Raw genomic sequence first — 22,050 nt, 5'->3', positions numbered from 1 at the left:
CACATGTGCCACCTTGTGCATCTTATTTAGGTAGGTACTGGGAAATAGAACCTGGGTCCTTGGCCTTCACAGAAAGTACCTTAACTGCTAAGCCTTCTCTCCAGCCCTTGAAAATCTTTTTTAAAAGATAGTGTATTTGAGAGTTATAGGACATACAGTGAACATAGAATTATTCTGATAAAAATGACATATTTGGGGCATTTTCCTCCTTAGTGTGCACAATCATGATACCAAATATGGAGAAAAGAGATGAAGGACTAGAGGTGCTACATAGAAAGGGTGGTCTACTTATCCTGTTTGCCTTCAACTTTTTACTAGCATGCCTAAAATCCTCATAACTTCCAGTCACCATGAAGTTGACATTGTCATATTTATTTATTTGTCCAGCATTTGTTTTGCACCTGCCATTTATAAAGCATTCTACTTAGCACTGCTGGGATCAGAGAGATAATGACCCTGAACTGTGGAAGGGTATGGCTGGCTTAGTGAAAGCGAGAGACCTGCAAATGTGTTACTCACATAAAAAATGGTTTGCAAGTAGCAATGGAAGTAGAAAGGACAATGGGAGGCAGAGAAGAAAGCTGTGTGTTCTGAATAGGGAATCCAAACAACTTCACAAAGTAAGTGGTATTTTAGGAAGGGAGTATGTGTATATAATTTCATTTATTTGTTCTTTGATAATGGCTTGGCTACTTCAAACCAATAAAAGCAGACTTTTCGCCCACCACTTGAGAACTAAGAGAGAAAAGACAGTGTAAGTTCCTTTCTTTCCACTGCTGGCAGCGGCATACTCCTCAGAACTTGATGTCACCTTTACAATCTCCAGTGCATCGCTCATGGTTAAGAGGAGAGCTGAGTGCTTTCTTACTGGGGTTAAATCAAACGTGACTCCTCTATGCCAGCTGCATCACTTCAAGCCCTCACATGTCTATGTTAGGATGTTATTTTACTCTAGTTTCTATGGGAGCATGTAGTAGTATTAGAATTAGGGTCTTAAATGCCCCCCCCCACCAATATGCTAGAGGTGTGTTTGTCAGCCTGCAATACTGTGGGAAGTGGTGAAATCTTTAGCAAGCTGGGACTGGTAGAAGGAAGTTTGGTTGTTGGAGAGCTATATTGGAACCCAAGCCCTTCTATTTCTCTTTTATAAATATTTTATTTATTAAAGAGAGAGAAAGGCAGATAGAAAATGGGCACACCAGGGTCTATAGCCACTGCAAACAAACTCCAGTCGAGTGTGCCACCTTGTGCATCTGGCTTAGGTGGGTAATGGGGAATTGAACGTGGGTCCTTAGGCTTTGCAGGCAAACGCCATAACTGCTAAGCCATCTTTGGAGCCCTCTTCTATTTCTCTTTGCTTCCTGATTGCCAGGAGGTGAGCTTTGCACTACCATGTAGGCCTCACCATCATGTGTTATCTCGCCTCCCCACCCAAGACCCAGAAACAACACAGCCAAGCACCTATGACTGACACATCAGAAACTATGAGCCAAAAGAAATATGTCCTCCTTCTAAGTTGCTTCTCACACATATTTTGATCACAGCAATGGAAAACAAACACAACCATGTGGTGTGAAAGGAGAATGAAGGGCCAGGTGTTTATAAATCATTTATGAAAATGATTGTAGAGTCCTGTGATTTCTTAACATGTTTTTATTTATTTTTAAATATTTAATTCATTTATTTATTTGAGAAAGAGACAGAAAAAAAAAAGAGGTAGAGAGAGAGAGAACAGGCATGTACCAGGGCCTCTATCACCACAAACAATCTCCAGATGCATGTGCTACTTTTTGCATCTGGTTTTACATAGGTACTAGGGAATAGAACAAGAGTCATTAGGCTTTTCAGGCAAGTGCCTTTACTGCTGAGCCATCTCTCCAGCCATTTATTTGTTTATTGATTTATTTATTTATTACTTATTTATTTAAGAGAGAGACAGAGAGTGAGCATGGACACTTGAAGGTCTCTTGCCAGTGCAAACAAGCTCCAGACATGTGTCACTTTGTACATCTGGCTTTACATGGGTACTGGGGACTCGAACCCAAGCAAACACCTTTCCATCTCGCCAGCCAAAGTCCTTTGAATCTTAAGCACCATGGAGAAGAAAAAAGAAACAAAGTGATGTGGAGAACTTGAGTTCCGAATGAGACTTGATTATGTAAACTTACTGCTAACTTTCAGGGGTGCAGTTTTAGAGAGAAAGGCAAAAGGAATAGGGTTGCCAAATTGGCTGAGCTTCTAAACTTTCTTTATCCTTTGTCAGCCAAAGAGAAGCTAGTCAATATGAAATAAGCTCTCGACAGTAAGGCCTAAACAGAAACTCCTGCTGCTTCTGCCCACACACTGTCAACCCACAAAACGTGATTCCTTGCGTAGGTGGCAATTCACTGTGGCCTTCATACCCGCTCAGAGCTGCATGTCAATTTTTAAACCCCTTCCGAATTGATTGTTTCCTGACTGACAGAGGACCTCCATGTGGGTTGTTTGATTCTAGGAAAGCCTAGAGTTTAATGAACTAGAACAGGAAATGACAGGGGCTGTAAGTGACAGGCTGCTGCTTGCTTGAGTTCCCAAGACTAGGAAATGATGCTAAGGAAGATACTGAAACCTCTAGCATTATAGAAATGTTCTGTTTGCCCACTTGGTTCAGTCTTCTACTGAATATGAAGTTTTGATAACATGTAAAAATGATGTTTGTTAGTCCTCTTAATGATTATCATCTTATTAAAAAGTTCCAAATGAAAATGGATTTTAAACTAGATTTCCATGATAGCCACTTGGAATATCTGCACAGAAAAGTAAGGTAAGGTAGTTGTGGTGGTTTGACTCAGGTGTCCCCCATAAACTTAAGTGTTGTGAATGCTAGGTCCCCAGCTGATGGCAATTGGGAATTGAAGCCTCCTGGAGGCAGTGTATTGTTGGGGGTGGGCTTATGGATGTTATAGCCAGCTTCCCCTTGTCAGTGTTTGGCACACTCGCCTGTTGTTGTCCCTCTGATGTTGGCCAGGAGATGACGTCCACACTCTGCTCATGCTATCGTTTTCCCCTGCCATCATGGAGTTTCCCCTTGAGTCTACAGGCCAAAATAAACCTTTTTTCTCCCACAAGCTGCTCTTGGTTGGGTGTTTTCTGCCAGCAATACAAACCTGACTGCAACAGTAAAGTTGGTACCAAGAAGTGGGATCGTTGCTGCTAGAAACCTGAATGTATGGCTATTGGCCTTTTGGAGCTTATTTTCAAGAGGTATGTGGAAGAATTTTAAACTTTGACCTAAAAGATGCCTTGAAGTGCTGTAAGTACACGTTGATAGACTAGTCTGGTCAGAGTTAAAAGACCTGAATGCAGTAAGAACTATGAACTGTGAGGTTTGGCTTATGAGGGTGAGAAACAGCTTTGCCTGGTCTGGGCCAGAAGTAGTTCATGTGAAAGGCTTGCTGTTATGGCCATGTCTTGAGAAGTTGTGCAGGGTTGCATTGCATAGAAATGAACTGGTATGAGCAGAGGGATATGGCACAGAAAAAAATGAAATCTTTGGGCTGAAACTGCTGCTCATTCAGCTGCAATTGTATGAGATTCCAACCATTGAGATTGGGCCAGCTGACCTGCATTGGAATAAAAGAAAGAATACAGTCTTTTGAAGGGAACTGAATGCTCTTGGAGTATCCTATTCTTCAAGGTCTCCTTGATTCCCCATGGCTTAACATATTTTCACCCCACCTGGTATTATGGAGTATAAGAAAAGCAGGAAAGTGAGGGTTATTGAATTTGCAACATGGTCTTGTATTTTGGAAATGGCCATGGACAGTGTGAAGCAAGCTTGCTGGATTACCTGCATGCATGGAGACCCGGGGGAGCCATGAGGATGAACTGTGGGTTGCAATGGAGACCAGTGGAGATGCCAGAACTATGGGATGGCTGCCAAGGAGAGTTGTTGGCACTAGATGAAGTTTTCCGGGACCGTGAGTAAACTAGCTAGGGGGTGGAATTGGAGCTCCAGAGACTTGTCACTGGTTAGAGTTGTTGCACTTGGAGCTACAGAGTTTGATGTTTGCCCTGTTTAAATCTTGTATTGGTTGAATATTTCTTTGCTATAACCAATGTCATCTTTTGATATGTGAATGTTTATTCTATGCCATTATGTTTTGTTTTGTTTTGTTTTTTTGCTTTGTTTTGTTTTGTTTTTGGTATTATGGCTCAGTTAAAAGACCTTGGACTATGAAGATGTTTGAACATCATTGGGATTAATAAAAACCATGGGAACTTTTAAAGATGGACTGAATGCATTGCATTTTACACCATATATATCATTTTATGGGAGTCAGAGGCAGAATGTGGTGGTTTGATGCAGGTGTCCCCCCATAAACTTAGGTGTTCTTAATGCTAGGTCCCCAGCTGATGGCAATTTGGAAATTAAATTCTCCTAGAGACAGTGTGTTGTTGGGGGTGAACTTACAGGTATTATAGCCAGCTTCCTCTTGCTAGTGTTTGGCACACTCTCCTGTTCTGTTTTCCATCTGACGATGGCGAGGAGGTGATATCTACCCTCTGCTCATGTCATCATTTTCTCCTGCCATCAAGGAGCTTCTACTAGAGGCTGTAAGCCAAAATGGATCTTTTTTCCCACAAGCTGCTTTTGGTCAGGTGGTTTCTGCCAGCAATGTGAATCTGAATGCAACAGTGATATCCACAATTTATCACATAACTGACAGCTAATATTATGAGGCCCTTTAGTTTTCATATTTCCTGCTGATGGAAGATGACAGGTACCAAAATATAATTTAGAATTCATATGAGACCACACTGCAAACTCAAGCCCATGAGATATTTCCCCCTTAATTTATACTAACCAAATGATAATTAAACATGTACTCTCTAATTGAGAGGATCTTAATTTAAGACATAGAATGAATCTTAACCTACACTGAAGATAATAGTACAAGAAAAAGTTAAGCAGGCTTTTCTAACATTCCTTCTAATTAAAGATACAAATACAAATTTTTTCCTGTCAAGGAAAGGGTTAAATGGTTGGAAAGTGTAAGATATCACAGAAAAGTTACCTACATAATTTTAAATTATTTATTTGAGAGCGACAGACACAGAGAGAAAGACAGATAGAGGGAGAGAGAGAGAATGGGCACGCCAGGGCTTCCAGCCTCTGCAAACGAACTCCAGACACGTGCACCCCCTTGTGCATCTGGCTAACGTGGGACCTGGGGAACTGAGCCTCGAACCGGGGTCCTTAGGCTTCACAGCAAGCGCTTAACCGCTAAGCCATCTCTCCAGCCCACCTACATAATTTTAAAAGGGGGAGGGAAAGCCAGGCATGGTGGCTTTACTCCCAGCACTCGAGAGGCAGAGGTAGGAGGATCACTGTGAGTTCAAGGCCAGCCTGAGACGACCTAGTGAATTCCAGGTCAGCCTGGGCTCAAGCGACACTCTACCTCAAAAAATCAAGCCAAAAAAAAAAAAAAAAAAAAAGAAGAAGAAGAAGAGAACAGATAAGAAAAGAAAAAAAGTGGGAGGGAAAAAGAAGATACAAGAAGGCATTATTTAAAGGTTTTCTAGACCTATCCTCTTCCCAGAGAGCCAGATTTCCATGGGAGCCATATTCGTAAATATCCAAGGACTGTGGTGACTTCAGTCACATTCGTTCCCTGCACAGAAAGAAAGTTCCCTGCGGCAAAACTCACTGGGAGAAAGCAGACTCTTCCATAACTTTTGCACACCACCTTTTTTTGCTAAAGAGTGCCTGGATACAAGATATTCTATAAATACATGTTGAATGGATCCACCTGTTGTTGGAAGAATCCTCAATATTACGCAAGTGATTAGTGAGAATGTATTCAAATTATGCATAGCAGAGTTGAACTTTGACAAGAAACACTGTAGCTGACCTAATCTAGTTCATCATTTGGGGCGGGGGGATGTTTGTTTATTCAGTACTGGGAATTGAACTAGGGCTTTACACATGTGAGACAAGCACTCTATCAGTGAAGTAACCTAGACCCTACTACCCACATAAAGATAGATGCACATAGTGGCACATGTGTCCAGTTCGACTCTCCAGATGCCAGGTAAGCCATAAAGGTGAGGCAAGTGCAAGATTGCACATGCCCACTTGGTGGCACATACAATCTGGAGTTTGATTGCAGTGGCTGAGGTCCTGACATGCCAATTCTCTCTGTGTCTTTCTCTCTTGCTTTCTCTCTAAAAAATAAAAATAAAAATAAAAATATTTTTTTAAAGGGCTGGAGAGCCAGGTATGGTGGTGCACACCTTTAATCCCAGCACTGGGAAGCAGAGATAAGAGGATCGCTGTGAGTTCAAGGCCACCCTGAGACTCCATAGTGAATTCTAGGTCAGCCTGGTCTAGAGTGAGACCCTACCTTGTAAAACCAAAAATAAATTAATTAACTAATTTAATTTAATAAAATAAAGGGCTGGAGAGATGGCTTAGCAGGAAAGATGCTTGTCTTCAAAACCTAAGGACCCAGGTTCAATTCTTTAGATCCCATAAAAAACAGATGCACATGGTGGCACATACATCTGGAGTTCATTTGCAGTGGCTAGAGGCCCTGGCACACCCATTTTCTCTCTCTTTCCCTCTCTCTCTGTCTCTAATAAATAAATAAAATATTTGAAATATAGGTCTCGGGCTGGAGGGATGGCTTAGCATTTAAGGTGTTTGCCTGCAAAACCAAAGGACCTAGTTCAATTCCCTAGGACCCACGTTAGCCAGATGTACAAGGGGGCATGCATCTGGAGTTTGTTTGCAGTGGCTGGAGGCCCTGGTGTGCCCATCTCCCTCGTTCTCTGTCAAATAAATAAATAAATAAAAATAAAACATTTTTAAATATATATAGGCCTGAAGAGATGGCTTAGCAATTAAGGCACTTGCCTACAAAGCCTAAGAACTCATGTTCAAATTTTCAGGTCCCATGTAGCCAGACACACATTGACTCAAGTGCACAATGTTGCACATGTGCAAAGGGAGCACAAGTGTCTGGAGTTCATTTGTAGCAGGCTGAAGGTCCTGGTGTGCCAATTCTCTCTTTCTTCCTCCCTCCCTCCCTCCCTCTTTCTTTCTGCTTCTTAATCTCTCTCAAAAAAAAATCATATATATATATATATATATATATATATATATACATATATGATATGCGACACAAACCATGCATAAGTTGGAAGTCAGCATGGGCTACATGAGAGCCTGGTTTGTTTATATTTATATTTACACACAGACATACTTATATTTACACACATTGTTTTTTCAGAGGCTGGAATATATGTATCAGTGTATATGATATAACTTGGAGGAGTGGAATAGGAACATGTCTCAGTGGGTAAAGTGCTTGCCATCCAAGCATGCAAACCCGAGTTCAGATCCCCAGCGCCCACACTGAAAAGTTGGGGATTGACAGTGGTGCCTGTAACCCCAGCACTGGGGAGACAGGGACAGGAAGATCCCTGGGGCTTGCTGGCTAGCTGGTCTAGTCAAACTGGTGAGCTCTAGGTTCAGTGAGACTGTCTCAAAGAATAAGGTGAAGAGCCTTTGAGAAAAACACATGCCATCGACCTCTAACCTACACAGAGAAAGAGAGCCCTGAAACTGAATATCCAGTTTGACAAGGTGTTTGTTTTTTGTTTTTTGGTTTTTTGGGGTTTTTTTTGTTGTTGTTTTTTTTTTGTCTTCGAGGTAGGGTCTCACTCTCAGGGAAGCCTTGAACTCTGGGCAATCCTCCTACCTCTCCGCCCTCTCCCCACCATGTACTGGGATTAAAGGGGTGCACCACCACGCCCAGCCTGTTTAACAAGTATTTTTATATGCCTGAAGCTTTGGGCCACATTGTATGAGTCTGACCACAGCAGTTATGCTAACAATGAGACTTATATTACCAGTTTGATAACTTCTTCTCCTCCTCCTCTCTTCTACTACCTCCTCTTCTACCTCCACCTTTTTTTTTAATTGTTTTTTTTTTTTTGGTTTTATTATTTTTATTTATTTGAGAGTGACAGATGGAGAAAGAGGCAGAGAGAGAGAGAGAGAGAGAATGGGCGTGCCAGGGCTTCCAGCCACTGCAGACGAATTCCAGATGCGTGCGCCCCCTTGTGCATTTTGAGTTAGGGTCTCTATCCCAGGCTGACCTGGAATTCCCTACGTAGTCTCAGAGTGGCCTCGAACTCACGGCAATCCTCCTACCTCTGCCTCCTGAGTGCTGGGATTCAAGGCGTGCGCCACCACGCCTGGCTTCAGTTTGACTTCTACGTGATTGAGGTCACTTATACAGAGCCTGCATGACAGGTCTCTGGTAAAAATCCTGGACGCAGAGACTCAGGTGAGCTTCCTTGTTTAGTGACACCGCACCTCACTGCTGGGAGAATGCAGCACTAGCTGTGGGAACAGCAGAGAATGGCTGCGTGCTTGTGCCTGATGCCTTCCAGACTTTTCCCTATGTGGTTTTTTCCTTCTGCTGATTGTTCCGAGTCCTATTAGTAAATTAAAGCACCTCAGGGACCCTTGATGCACACTCAAAACCATGTATGTTGAGCTGACCAATCTGCCACGCACTCATGCAACAATTACGTCATGTGACTCAGTCCTTAGAGCACAAGTTCATTCCAAATGGCATGTTTATTTCTGTTCTAATATCATTTATTTATTTGAGAGAGACAAAAAGGCAGACAGAGAGAATGGGTGCACCACAGCCTCTGGGCACTGCACACGAACTCCAGAAGCATGCAGCATTTTGTGCATCTGCCTTACAGGGGTACTGGGGAGTTGAACCTGGGTCCTTAGGCTTTGCCAGCAAGCACCTTAACCTCTAAGCCTAAGCCATCTCTCTAGCCCCATGCCTATCATTTTCTAAGTGCTAGAAAAGTACAGACTCAGAGATACATAGATTCAGACCTTGGGCTGCAACCTTGGCATAGACCATTCCAGCCTTCTAAATCTAAATGGTAGAACTCGTATAAGTATATGTATATGTATATGTATATGTATATGTATGTGTATGTGTATGTGTATGTGTATGTGTATGTGTATGTGTATGTGTATGTGTATGTGTATGTGTAGTATTGTTGCTTCTAGTTTCTTTCACCTAACATATCATGCTACTGTAGATTCCCCCTTTTCCTGAGGGAGATAAAATTATCACATGCCATGGTCATTACTTTTACACTTTGAGGTGCAACAGAAAATTTCCTTTTTATTTTTTCCACAATTTCACTGATTTGTTCTTACCATAGATTCCTCACATGATCATACTATTTCTTTTCTTTGTTTACTATGTCAAGAGTCTTTCCTTTTTTTTTTTTTTTCATGCTTTGTTTTGTTTTGTTTTTCAAGGTAGAGTCTCACTCTAGCTCAGTCTGACCTGGAATTCACTATGTAGTCTCAGGGTGGCCTCGAACTCATGGCAACCCTCCCACCTCTGCCTCCCGAATGTTGGAATTAAAGGCATGCACCACCATGCCCAGCTTGCCTTCCCCTTTTCGTGTAAAAGAAAGCCCTTTGGTTTTTCATTGACATTCAGATCACCAACATTATTAATCTTGAGCTCTGGGGCTGTTATTAAGTAAAATAGTGATTCCACTGATCCCACGACCGTCCTGAGAACTGCAGGTGTTTAAATGATTAACAGGCAGGTGGCATGTACTCCGCAGATAACTGGACATAGGGATGACTCATGTCCTAGGCAAGATGGTGCAGATGGTGAAAGATTTCATCACACTCTTCGGAACGATGTGCACTTTACAGCTTAACAGTCACTTGCTTCTGGAATTTTCCACTTCATACTTTTAAACCATGAGACATTGACCATGAGAAGTGAAAACTGGCTAAGGGGTACTGCCACATGCCTTTTTCTTCTGTATTCATTCAATGTGAAGTCATTTAAAATGTTTTATTTAATTAATTATTAATTTTAAGCAAAGAGAGAGAAGAGACGCAGAGAGATAGAATGGGCATACCAGGGTCTCCAGATGCTGCAAACAAAATGCAAATGCATGCGCCAATAGGCATCTGGCTTTCTGTGGGTTCTGGGGAACAGAATGCACGTCATTAGGCTTTATAGGCAAGCACCTTAGCCTTTGAGCTATCTCTCCAGCCCCATGAAGCCATTTTTTTTGTTTGTTTGTTTTTTGTTCTTTTTTCTTTTCAAGATAGGGTCCTGATCTAGCCCAGGCTGACCTGGAATTCACTATGCAGTCTCAGACTGTCGTCAAACTCACAACAATCCTCCTGCCTCTGCCTCCCAAGTGCTGGGATTAAAGGAGTACACCACCATGCCTGACTCCCATAAAGCCATTTTTAAAGGAAATATTTTGTTCATAAGGTAATGACTGTATTTGATACTTGTTTTATTTACTTATTTATTTTTGGATTTTCAAGGTAGAGTCTTACTCTAGCCCAGGTTGACCTGGAATTCACTCTGTATTCTCAGGGTGGCTTCGAACTCACAGCAATCCTCCTACCTCTGCCTATGGAGTGCTGGGATTAAAGGTGTGTGCCACCACACCCAGCTTATTTTTATTTTTTTGAAAATAGTTTTAGTTGGTTTATGTATTTATTTATTTATTGATGGGCTCTCCCTAGTTAGCCTAGACTGGACTTCAACCCACTAGGTAATCCACACCAACCTTGAACTTCCAATCCTCTTGGAACTCACTACATAGCCCACACTGCCTGGAACTGGCAGCCATCCTCCTGCCTGCCTCAACTTCTGGCGTTCAGGGGTCAGCTCTTTGCTGTCATTGCTGTCCATCTGTGGCTCGTGTGTTCAGTGTCTTTTGATGGACACTTTCCAATTTGGGGAACGAAAGTTCATATATTTTGTTAATATTTAATGTTTTTCTATCTCCTAAGAAAGTTTTAGCGAATTTGGAGTCAGAAAAACTGCTTTTCCTTCTAAGCATTTTATACTTCTAGCACTTACATTTTGATCAAATTTAATTTTTTTTTCCAAGGTAGGGAGGGTCTTGCAGGCTGACCTAGAATTCACTATGTAGTGTCAGGATGGCCTTGAACTCACAGCGATCCTCCTATCTCTGCCTCCAGAGTGCTGGGATTAAAGCTGTATGCCACCATTAATTGAATTCATTTTTACCTAGGATACAAGGCAAGGGTTGAGGCTCATCTACACAGCCGTCTATTTTAAAAGATTTCCTTTTTCTCACTGAATCATTTTGGCATCTTTGTAGAAAGCTCATTGACCCTGCATATGTCAGTTTATTTTGGCCTCTCATTTCAAATCTATTAATCTGTGTCTATCCTTACCCTTTTTCTGATCTTGATTATCATAGTCTCATACTAAGTCTTGAAAACATGCAATTAGGACTGGGGAGATGACTCAGTGGGTAAGATTGCTTGCAACACAAGCATGAGGGCCTGAGTTTGATCCCCAGCACCCATGTCAAAGGTCAGATGTGGGCTGGAGAGATGGCTAAGCAGTTAAGGCATTTGCCTGCAAAGCCAAAGGACCTAGGTTCAATTCCCCAGGACCCAGGTAAGCCAGATGCACAAGGGGGCACATGCGTCTGGAATTTTGTTTGCAGGGGCTGGAGGCCCTGGTGCACCCATTCTCTACCTTTCTCTCTCTCTGTCTCCCTCCCTCTCTCTCTCTCTCTCTCTCTCTCCCTCTTTCTCTCTTGCTCTCTCAACTAAATAAAAATAAAATTTAAAAAGTCAGATGTGACCACACATAGCTGTAACCCCAGTCCTCAAGCAAGGTGGAGACAAGAGAATCACTGAGGCTTGCTGCTCAGCGGGGGGGGGGGGGGGGGCAGAAATAAACACAAAACAAATAAACAGCAAAAAAATGGCAACTTCAACAAGACACTGTGTCAAGGAAACAACAATAGAGAAGTTCACCTGACATTTTCCTTGGCCCCTGGCATATGTGCGCACACACACACAGGTTACACACCACACCACACATACTACACACACACACATGCTACACACCACTCCATATATACTACACACACACAAGAAAACATGTAATTCAGTTTCTCCAACTTCATTCTTCTTTTTGAAGATTGCATTGACTCTTCTAAATTCTTCATAGTAATTTGAGAAGCAGTTTTTTAATCTCCACCAAATTACCTGCTGGGATTTTGATTGGGCTAGCACTGAATCTCTAGATCAATTGGGGTGGTTTAACATCTTAACAATACTGAGTCCTTTAATCCCTGAACATGGAGTATCATCCTGTGTATTTAGGTTGTCTTTTATTTCTCTCAGAAATGTTTTGTAGTTTCCATTGTGTAGCTCTTATGCATATTTTGTTTAATTCATCCCTGGATACTTCATGTTGGTTAATGCTGTTAAAAAATTTATTTTTAATTTAAATGACTCATTGCTAGCACAGAGGAGTGCAATGGATTTTGTATACTTATGTACATTGCATATTTTTAAATTTTATTTGTTTATTTGTGAGCGAGTAAGAGGCAGATAAAGAGAATGGGCACACCCAGGGCCTCTAGCCACTGCAAACAAACTCCAGATGCATGTGCCACTTTGTGCATTTGGCTTTATGTATGCATGCTGGGGAATTGAACCCAGGTCCCTAGGCTTTGAGACAAGCACCTTAACTGCTGAGCCATCTCTCCAGCCCATCTTTTTATTTTTATTTATTTAATATCTTATTTAATCATTTATTTGACAGAGAGAGAGGGAGAGACATAGGCAGAGAGAGAATGGGCATGCCAGGGCCTTTATCCACTGCAAACGAAGTCCAGATGTGTGTGCCATCTTGTGCATCTGGCTAACGTGGGTCCTGGGAAATTGAACCTGGGTCCTTTGGCTTTGTAGGCAAATGCCTTAACTGCTAAGCCATCTCTCCAGCCCTATATTTTTATTTTATTTTTATTTATTTATTATTTATTTATTTGACAGAGAAAGAGAGAGAATGGGCACCCCAGGACCTCCATCCACTGCAAACTCCAGATGAGTGCACCCCCCTGTGCATCTGGCTGACGTGGGTCTTGGGCAATTGCACCTGGATCCTTTGGCTTTGCAGGCAAACACCTTAACCCTTAAGCCATCCCTCCAGCCCCATATTTTTATTTTTAAATGAAACTGGCACAACTGGACTGAGATTGCTAAAAGGTTTCATGTATCCTTTTTTTTAGATTTTGTGTCCCTTCAACTTCATATTCTTTTATAAAATATATGTGTCTGGAGCTGGAGAGATAGCTCAGTGGTTAAGGTGCTTGCCTGCAAAGCCTAAGGATCCAGGTTTAATTCCCCAATAACCACATAAGCCAGATGCACAAGGTGGCACATGCATCTGGAGTGCATTTGCAGTGGCTGAGGCCCTGCCACTCTTTCTCTCTCTCCCTCTCTCTTTCTCTTCTTGCAAATAAATAAATAAATATTTTAAAACAAGAAAATGTGTCTGTCCTGTTTATTTCAACAAACACAGTAACACCCATATAATGCTTCATATTTGACAAACATTATCCCAATGTTATAGGTATTATTATTGGCTCAATTTACTTTTTATTTTTTGTTTTTTTGAGGTAGGGTCTCACTCTAGCCCAGGTTGACTTGGAATTCACTATGGAGTCTCAGGGTGGCCTCAAACTGATGGTGATCCTCCTACCTCTGCCTCCCAGGTGCTGGGATTAAAGGCATGTGCCACCACACCCAGCCTTATTGGCTCAATTTAGAGATGAAGAAACAGCAACACAAAATAATTACCTACAAAGTTCTCACAGCTAATTGGTTGGAACTGAGATTTGATCATGGGCTTGTAGGTTTTAAACCCATCATCTAAATCAGCAGGAATTTAAGATAACCATACTTTGGAGCTGAACACATGGCTTAAAGGTTAAGGTACTTGATTGCAAAGCCAAAGGACCCAGGTTAGATTCCCCCGGACCCATGTAAGCCAGATGCACAAGGTGGCACATGTGTCTAGAGTTAGTTTGCAGTAGCTGGAGGCCCTGGTGCACCCATTCTCTCTCTTTCTACCTGCCTCTTTCTCACCCTCGCTCATAAATAAATAAATAAATAAACTACTCTTTAAAATATCATTTAGAAAGTAAGTAGGTCAGCTACAGACTGACAAAGAACTCATCTACAAAATATACAAAGAACTGCCAACAAATCAATAAGCAAAAACTGGTGCATCACCCACCAAGAAACTTCTACAAGAATGTTCCAAAACAAAAACAAAAGGGAGGTAATATGATGGAGAATGGAATTTCAAAGGGGAAAGTGTGGGGGGGGGGAGGGAATTAACATGGGATTTTTTTTTATAATCATGGAAAGTGCTAATAAAAATTAAAAAAACAAAAGCTGGCCATGGTAGTGCATGCCTTTAATCCCAGCACTCAGGAGGCAGAAATAGGAGGATCACTATAAATTGAGGCCACCCTGAGACTATATAGTGAAATCCAGGTTGGCCTGGGCTAGAGTGAGACCCTACCTAAAAAACAAAAAAGAATGTTCATAGCAGCTTTATTCCTAACAGCCAAAGATTTAACAAAATCCAAATATGCATCAAAAGGAAAATAAAATAAAACAAGTTGTCAATTAAAAAATTTAAATAACCCAAATGGCTGAAAGCCCCCCCCCCAGAGGGCTTTTCTGTATTATCTATCAAATACTTCCATTTTAAAAATTGTTATGGAAAAATTAAGAAATACTTATTAACTTTCTAAAATAACATTAAATGTAATAGACATTAATGTAAGTAACGCCTTTATGAAAAATAACTGTTGGGCTGGGGAGATGGCTCAGCAGTTGAGTGTACTTCCTGCACCAGCATGAGGCCGAGAGGATTCCACATAAACAGCTGGATGTGGCCTCAGGTGCCTGGAACCCCAGGAAAGCAGAGCCGTCGAGCTCAGGAACAGTACACAGAGAGCCTCTGGCTCAAAACAAGACCATGTAGAAGAGCAACGGAACCAGACATCCAACGCTCCACTCCAGCCACCACAGGTGAGCAACATGTGCATTCACACTCACACACACACACACATATCACTATATTACACACACACACACACACACACACACCACTTCGTTACACATGCTTACACACACACCAAATAAAAAATTAATGAGTGGGCTGGAGAGATGGCTTAGTGGCTGAGGCTCTTACCTGCAAAGCCAAAGGACTCGGGTTCGATTCCCCAGAACCGACACAAACCAGATGCACAAGGTGGCACAGGCATCTGGAGTTTGTTTGCAGCTGCTAGAGGCCCTGGTGTGCCCATCCTCTCTCTTTCTCTCTCTCATTTAAATAAACAAAAATAATATATTTTCAAAAATAAAAAAATCAGTGAGCACCAGGCATGGTGATGCATGTCTGAAATCGTGCCCTTCTTGGGAAACAAAGGCAGGAGGATTGCAAGTTCTAGGCCAGCCTGGGCTACATAGCAAGACTCTGTCTTCACAAACAGCAACAGAATTAGTGCCATACATGGTGGCACATGCCTTTAATCCCAGCACTCAGGAGGCAGAGGTAAAAGGATTGCTGTGACTTCGAGGCCAACCTGAGACTACAGAGTAAATTCTAAATCAGCCTGGGCTGGAGCAAGGCCCTACCTTGAAAAAACAAACCAAAACAAAAATAGTGAAAACAAAATGACATTGAAATTCTCCTTAGAGTGACTATTGTGCTATGCAAGTTTCTTTAATGTTTGGCTTAAAAGAAATCAGCTGGCTTCTCAAGCCTGCTTCTGCATTTAATTTGTTAAAACCTCACATTTCATGCAGCGTTTGGAAATGCCAGTGCACATTTACAGGAGAACACAAATGCAAAGACAAAGAGCAGCTTGGAATGATTATGAAAATAGTTTAGACCCCGGAAGCTTCCTTGATTATCAGAGCCACTAAATTCTCCCGCACCACGCGTTGACTCGCCTCCCGCGGCTACTTCCCTGGCAGGAGGCTGGAAGTCAAATAAGCACGTTTCGAATGGGGCTCACCTCAGCTGCTGTTCCTTAGGCAGGCTCCCCAGTAGCTTGCATTTTCCCCTTCTACCCCAACTTCCTCCTTGACATTTTCCAGGTTCACCGGCTTTGGAAGATGGACATCTCTTTTTCCTGTCATCTTTGCCTCCTCTGTTGGAGCTGCGTTCCAGCAGGAAGGACAAAGCCAGACACATGAACACAGCAGGACCAAGTCCCCGTATCAACATGACCTCTAACATCTCCACTCTCCGAGGCAGGATGATCAGCACACTGCGCTGTTAGAATGAGTCTTCGTAGCTGGGTGTGGTGGCGCACGCCTTTAATCCCAGCACTTGGGAGGCAGAGGTAGGAGGATCGCTGTGAGTTCGAGGCTACCCTGAGACTACATATAGTGAATTCCAGGTCAGCCTGGGCTAGAGTGAGACCCTACTTTAAAAATCACGCCGGTAGGATGTTGCTGAAGAGGCAGAGGCAGGAGGATCATGAGTTCGAGGCCAGCCTGGGCTACCCATTCCAAGGCTAGCCTGAGACTACATAGTGACTTCCAGGTCAGCCTGGGCTAGAGTGAGAGCCTACTTCAAAAACCAAAAAGCAGTACTCACTTCAGCAGCACATATACTAAAATTGGAACAATGCAGAGAAGATTAGCATGGCCCTTGAGCAAGAATGACATGCAAATTCATGAAGCATTCCATATTAATAAAAAACAAAAACAGGAGATTTATTGAGAAAGACCATAGTGTCAGGGCAAGCAAACATGGAATTTCAGCCAACATGCCAAGAAGATATAGAAGGGGAAGGAAAGACTGTGCTCTTCAAGCCAGAACTTAGGAAAGCAAGCAGGCTTAGCAGTGAATATCTGCAAGTTGCTACCACATTTTATTTTGAGAAAATGCATTTTCAGAGCGTAAGTGCACCACTTTGTGTGACTGGCTTTATGTGTGCACTAGGAAATGGAACTTGCTCAGGCAAGCTTTGCAAGCAAGTGCCTTTAACCACGAAACAATTTGCCCAGCCTTCTATTTGGTGTAATTTTTTTTTTTTCAAAGTAGAGTCTTGCTCTGGCCCAGGCTGACCTGGAATTCACTATGTAGTCTCAGACTGGCCTGGAATTCATAGTGATCCTCCTAAAAAAAATAATATAAATAAAAGAAAACAAACAAAAACTGGGCGTAGTGGTGCATGCACCACCACTAGCCAAAAACATTTTTTGTTTGTTTTGTTTTGCAGTGGCTGGAGGCCCTGGCATGCCCATCCTCTCTCTCACTCTCTCCCCCACCTTCAAATAAATAAAACTAAAAATAAAAAAATAAAAAAAAAACAAACAAACAATAACAACAACAACAACAAAAGAATTAGTCTTTGACAAATGTGCTCACGCTTATGTTGTTCCACATCCAATTATTGACTTTTTTTTTCTTTTGATTCTTGCAGGTAGGGTCTCACTGTAGCCAAGGCTAACCCAGAATTCACCCAGTAGTCTCAGGGTGGCCTCAAACTCACGGCGATCCTCCTACCTCTGCCTCCCAAGTGTTGGCATTAAAGACATGAGCCACCACACCCAGCTGAGCTTTATTTTTTATTTATTTGTTTGTTTATTTATTTTTTAGTTTTTTGAGGTAGAGTCTCACTCTAGCCCAGGCTGACCTGGAATTCACCCAGTAATCTCAGGGTGGCCTCAAACTCACAGCGATCCTCCTACCTCTGCCTCCTGAGTGCTGGCGTTAAAGGCATGCACCACCACGCCCAGCTCACATCCGATTATTAATGTATGATTGCAAACTGTTCTCCAATATCTCCTCCCAAGCTCTGTGCCTACCACACTCCCATATACTCATAGCTTCTGAATATACATATATGTTTTTTAATTGACAGCCCAATAAATTCATATTTAAATGAACTGGGAAATCTCTGGGTTATTTAGGCCTACTGTTTTTACTTAGAGTCTACAAAAGTCACCTACATTCTCTATTCTTTCCCTAGATGATAATTGATATTTGGAGGGTTTTTTCTCTTGCTAGTTATTTGAAGCTATGAGAAGGGGAAGCAAGTCTTCAAGCCATTGAACCAAGTGTTCAATGAAAATTTGTTTTTTATTTTCGTAGTACCTAACTGCATGAACCTAAGGCAGAATGTATTGAAAGGACAAAACTTTGAGAAGAAAGGAGAAAACACGTCACTGGCTCTCATTCCCACTTCTCAATAGTCCAGCAAGGGCAAAGTGTTTGAGGCATTGTGCAAGGTAAAAAGGAAGCTGTCAAACTTCAGAGTTGCAGGATATGATTAAAGCTCCACTACAATGGAGTCTGTTTCTCGGATAACTCCATCTAACACTGGCACTCCAGGCAGCTCAGAACCTTTCAGAGCCAAGGAAAATAGATCCTAGGGTGCTTAATCACACACATCTCGAGGCCTGTAGATAAACTCTGTCATCAAAGGAAGGCTTGAGTCTCAAACAAGTACTGAGTGCCTCACTTATCCTCTCCTTTGTCCCACCAAATGGCTTTTTTAGTGTGGAGGAGAATTCTGTGCATGTCTCTCATGTCCTTGTGTAGACCTACCTATCCCTGTGGAGCGCATGAGGATAAAAACGTGACTCCCCATTTTAAGGGGCTTACAATCTCTATAGTTCTCAGTATTATGGAGGGTACCCAATATAGAAGAATTCAGACTAAGTGGTCAGGCCAGGTAGGGAAGGGACTTGCAGAAGAGGGAAAATTTTGAATTAGGCTATAAAAGACTGGTAAGTAGCAGGGCGTGGTGGCACACACCTTTAATCCCAGCACTCGGGAGACAGAGGTAGGAGGATCGCCATGAGTTCAAGGCCACCCTGAGACTACATAGTGAATTCCAGGTCAGCCTACGTTAGTGTGAAACCCTACCTCGAAAAAACAATGTATATATATAATACAGTGTAAAGGTTTGCCATCAATCATGGCTTGGCTAAGTGGACCTGTGGATAATGCCAGCAAATAGCTGTGAGAAGTACAGTTCATAACACTAGCCCAGAAAAAGCATGAAATTCACAACTCAGCAGGTTCTGCTCAGTGCTTTTCATTTTCACACCATCATAAAATTGTAAAACAATCAGCCAAACCATTGTAAGTTGGAGTTATCATCATATTTAACTAAAGGTCCATAATTCCAACACACCATGGTTTGTTTTTTTAAAATAAAATTGTTTATTTATTTGCAAACAGAGAGACAGAGAGAAGAGAGACAGACAAAGAGCCCCTGCAAACAAACTCCAGTTGCATGAGCCACCTTGTGCATCTGGTTTTAGGTAAGTCCTGGGGAATCAAACCTGAGTTGTTAGGTTTTGCCGGCAAGCGCCTTAACCTCTGAGTCATCGCTCCAGCCCCATGACTTGTTAAAATTTATTTATCTGAAGCCAGAGAGAGAAGAGAGACAGAGACATAGAGAATAGGAGTGGCAGGGCATCTAGCCACTGCAAACAAACTCCAGATGCATACACCACTTTGTGCATCTAACATTTTGTGGGCATTGGAGAATTGAACCTGGGTCATCAGGCACCACAGGCAAATGCCTTAACCACTGAACCATCTCTCCATCCCCCATAATTGTTTTTTTTTAATATTTAATTTTATTTATTTATTTGAGAGAGAGAGAGAAAGAGAATGGGCGCACTAGGGCCTCCAGCCACTGCAAACAAACTCCAAACTCCCACCTTGTGCATCTGGTTTACATGGGTCCTAGGGAATCTAACCGGGGTCCTTTGGCTTTGCAGGCAAATTCCTTAACCCCTAAGCCATCTCTCCAGCCCCCATAATTGTTTTAAGAGAGGAGGAAAAAAAAGGCAACACAAACTGTGTGGTAGTGCACACTAATGGTCCTTGGGAGACTGAGGCAGGAGGACTGAAAGTTGGAGGCTAGCCTGAGTAACTTAGCAAGACCCTGTTTAAAAAGTTAAAAAAAGAAAGAAAAAGGACAGGCTGGGAGGATGTAGCTCAGTGATAAAACTCTCGCCTAGCATGTGCAAGGCCCTGGGTACAATCCTTAGTACTACAGAAAAAAAAGAAAGAAAACTCTACAGCATCCACCATCATATGGTGCATACGGAAACCAGCAACATAGCTGCTTATTATCGTGAGTGACTGCACGCTCTACACAAGTGTACGTGCCGTACTTTTACACAGCTGGCAGCACAGTAGGTTTGTTGACACCAGCACCACCACAAACAAGACGTCACTAGGCAACAGGAATCTTGCAGCTCCTTTATAATCTCATGGGACCACTGACACACATTCTGTTTGTCATTGCTCAAACTATCATTAGGGAAGCGCTGGAGAGATGGAACTTGTCTGAGAAGCCTAAAGACGCAGGTTCAATTCCCCAGGACCCACATGAGCCAGATGCAAAAGGTGGCGCACGCGTCTGGAGTTTGTTTGCAGGGGCTGAAGGTCCTGGCGCGCCCATTCTCTCTCTCTCTCTCTATCTGCCTCTTTCTCTCTCTGTCACTTTCAAATAAATAAATAAATAAAATAATAATAAAAAAGAAAGTGCTCTACCATTGAACCATATGCCCATAGTCTAGCTTAACTTTTCAATTGGATGTGGTGTAATGAGCAAGGATTTGCAGTGGTTTGGAACCTAGAAGATCATTTCTTGGGGTACAAGTTATATCCAGAAAGATACCTGGGATGGTATATATATATATATCCACGTCCACACCTGCTGGAAGACTCTGGAATCTCAAGTGAGAGGCCTCAATGGCTCACCCCTGGAGAGATCTGGGTAGTGGCTGGGACTTCCAAGAGCCCAGCTGGGATTTCTCCATGGCTCCTTGCTGTCCTCCCCAGGGGCCCCAAGTTAGGCAGCCCTCCCTCCCCACCTGTGAATGCCAGAGCAGCTGAGACAAACCTCTGCTCTAAGCCATAAAGAAACAATTAGACACAGTTAATAGCCCGTAATTTGTTATTTCTGTATTCTATTTCCATGGGTTCCCTCCTAAGTTATTACCCAGGAAGAAACATAAAACTGCACATAAATATGTGTCTTTCATAGAAACAAAGGAAGTGGCTCCCCATGATTTAATCTGTGAGTCTTCCCAGCTGGAAATGTGGCTGCTTGGCGCAGAAGGCAGAAGCTGTGGCTCACTGGCTCCTACTAGCCAGTGATGCACACGTGCACAGGAAGGAACAGCTACAGGGCTTGTGAAGCCCAGACCAATATAAACAGCTTAAAGAAAAAAAGGCGGGCCAGAGGTGAGTTCGAGACTACCCTCAGATTACCACCATGCCCGGCTAACTTTTTTAATTTAATTAATTAATTTATTTATTTGAGAGAGGGAAAGAGGCAGAGAGAGAGAGAGACAGAGAGACAGAGAATGGGTGTGCCAGGGGCTCCAGTCACTGAAAATCAACTCCAGACACATGTGCCACCTTGTGCATGTGGCTTAAGTGGGTCCTGGGGAATCAAACGGAGGTTCTTTGGCTTTGTAGGCAAATGCCTTAACTGCTAAGCCATCTCTCCATCCCTTAAAAAAAAACTATTTATTTGAGAGAGTGAGAGAAAGAGGCAGACAGAGAGAAAGAGGTAAATAAAATATTTTTAAAGTAAACATGATGGGGGCTGGAGAGATGGCTTAACAATTAAGGCACTTGCTTGTGAAGCCTAAGGACCCATGTTCAACTCTCCAGATCCCATGTAAGCTAGACGTACAAAGGTGAGGCAAGCACAAGGTCATATATGTGCACTAGGTGACATAAGCATCTGGAGTTCAATTTCAGTGGCTGAGGCCCTGGCGAGCCAATTCTCTCTCTCTCTCTCTCTCTCTCTCTCTCTCTCTCTCTCTGTCTCTAAAATAAGGGGAAAAAATCATGCTGGGCATGGTGGCACATGCCTTTAATCCCAGCATTCAGGAGGCTAGGGTAGGAGAATGGCTGTGAGTTTGAGGCCACCTTGAGACTACATAGTGAATTACAGGTCAGCCTGGACTAGTGAAAGACCCTAACTTGAAAAAAAAAAAAAAAAAAAGGAAAAATTTTAATGCTAAAAATATTTCAAGAGAAAAATTTAAAAAGAGAGAAAAACGTGTTGGTGAGGTAAAGTCATCCTCAGCGGGGGCCTGCGTGTCCCAGGCGAACAGAGCCAGGCTCGCCAGGG

General features: G+C 42.5%; 1 protein-coding gene and 1 non-coding gene across 2 annotated transcripts in view; one reads left to right on the top strand and one right to left on the bottom strand.

Moving 5' to 3' along the window:
• The window catches only part of Hormad2 (HORMA domain containing 2), a 103,516-nt gene extending 87,502 nt beyond the window's left edge, over positions 1-16,014 (bottom strand). The window contains exon 1 of the mRNA XM_004663986.2: positions 15,940-16,014. The gene's annotated coding sequence lies outside the window, so the exon portion shown is untranslated. The remainder of the gene's footprint in view (positions 1-15,939) is intronic.
• Positions 16,015-16,518: 504 nt separating this feature from the next.
• On the top strand, positions 16,519-16,625 carry LOC123454290. Its single transcript, XR_006633275.1, has one exon. It is a non-coding gene; the product is annotated as a U6 spliceosomal RNA (small nuclear RNA).
• Positions 16,626-22,050: the final 5,425 nt, after the last annotated feature.

Source organism: Jaculus jaculus, chromosome 13, assembly GCF_020740685.1.
Source record: "Jaculus jaculus isolate mJacJac1 chromosome 13, mJacJac1.mat.Y.cur, whole genome shotgun sequence".
In the NCBI taxonomy this organism is placed as follows: Eukaryota; Metazoa; Chordata; class Mammalia; order Rodentia; family Dipodidae; genus Jaculus; species Jaculus jaculus.
The sequence above is the reverse complement of the archived record's forward strand: the minus strand, read 5'-3'. Positions and strand labels throughout refer to the sequence as shown.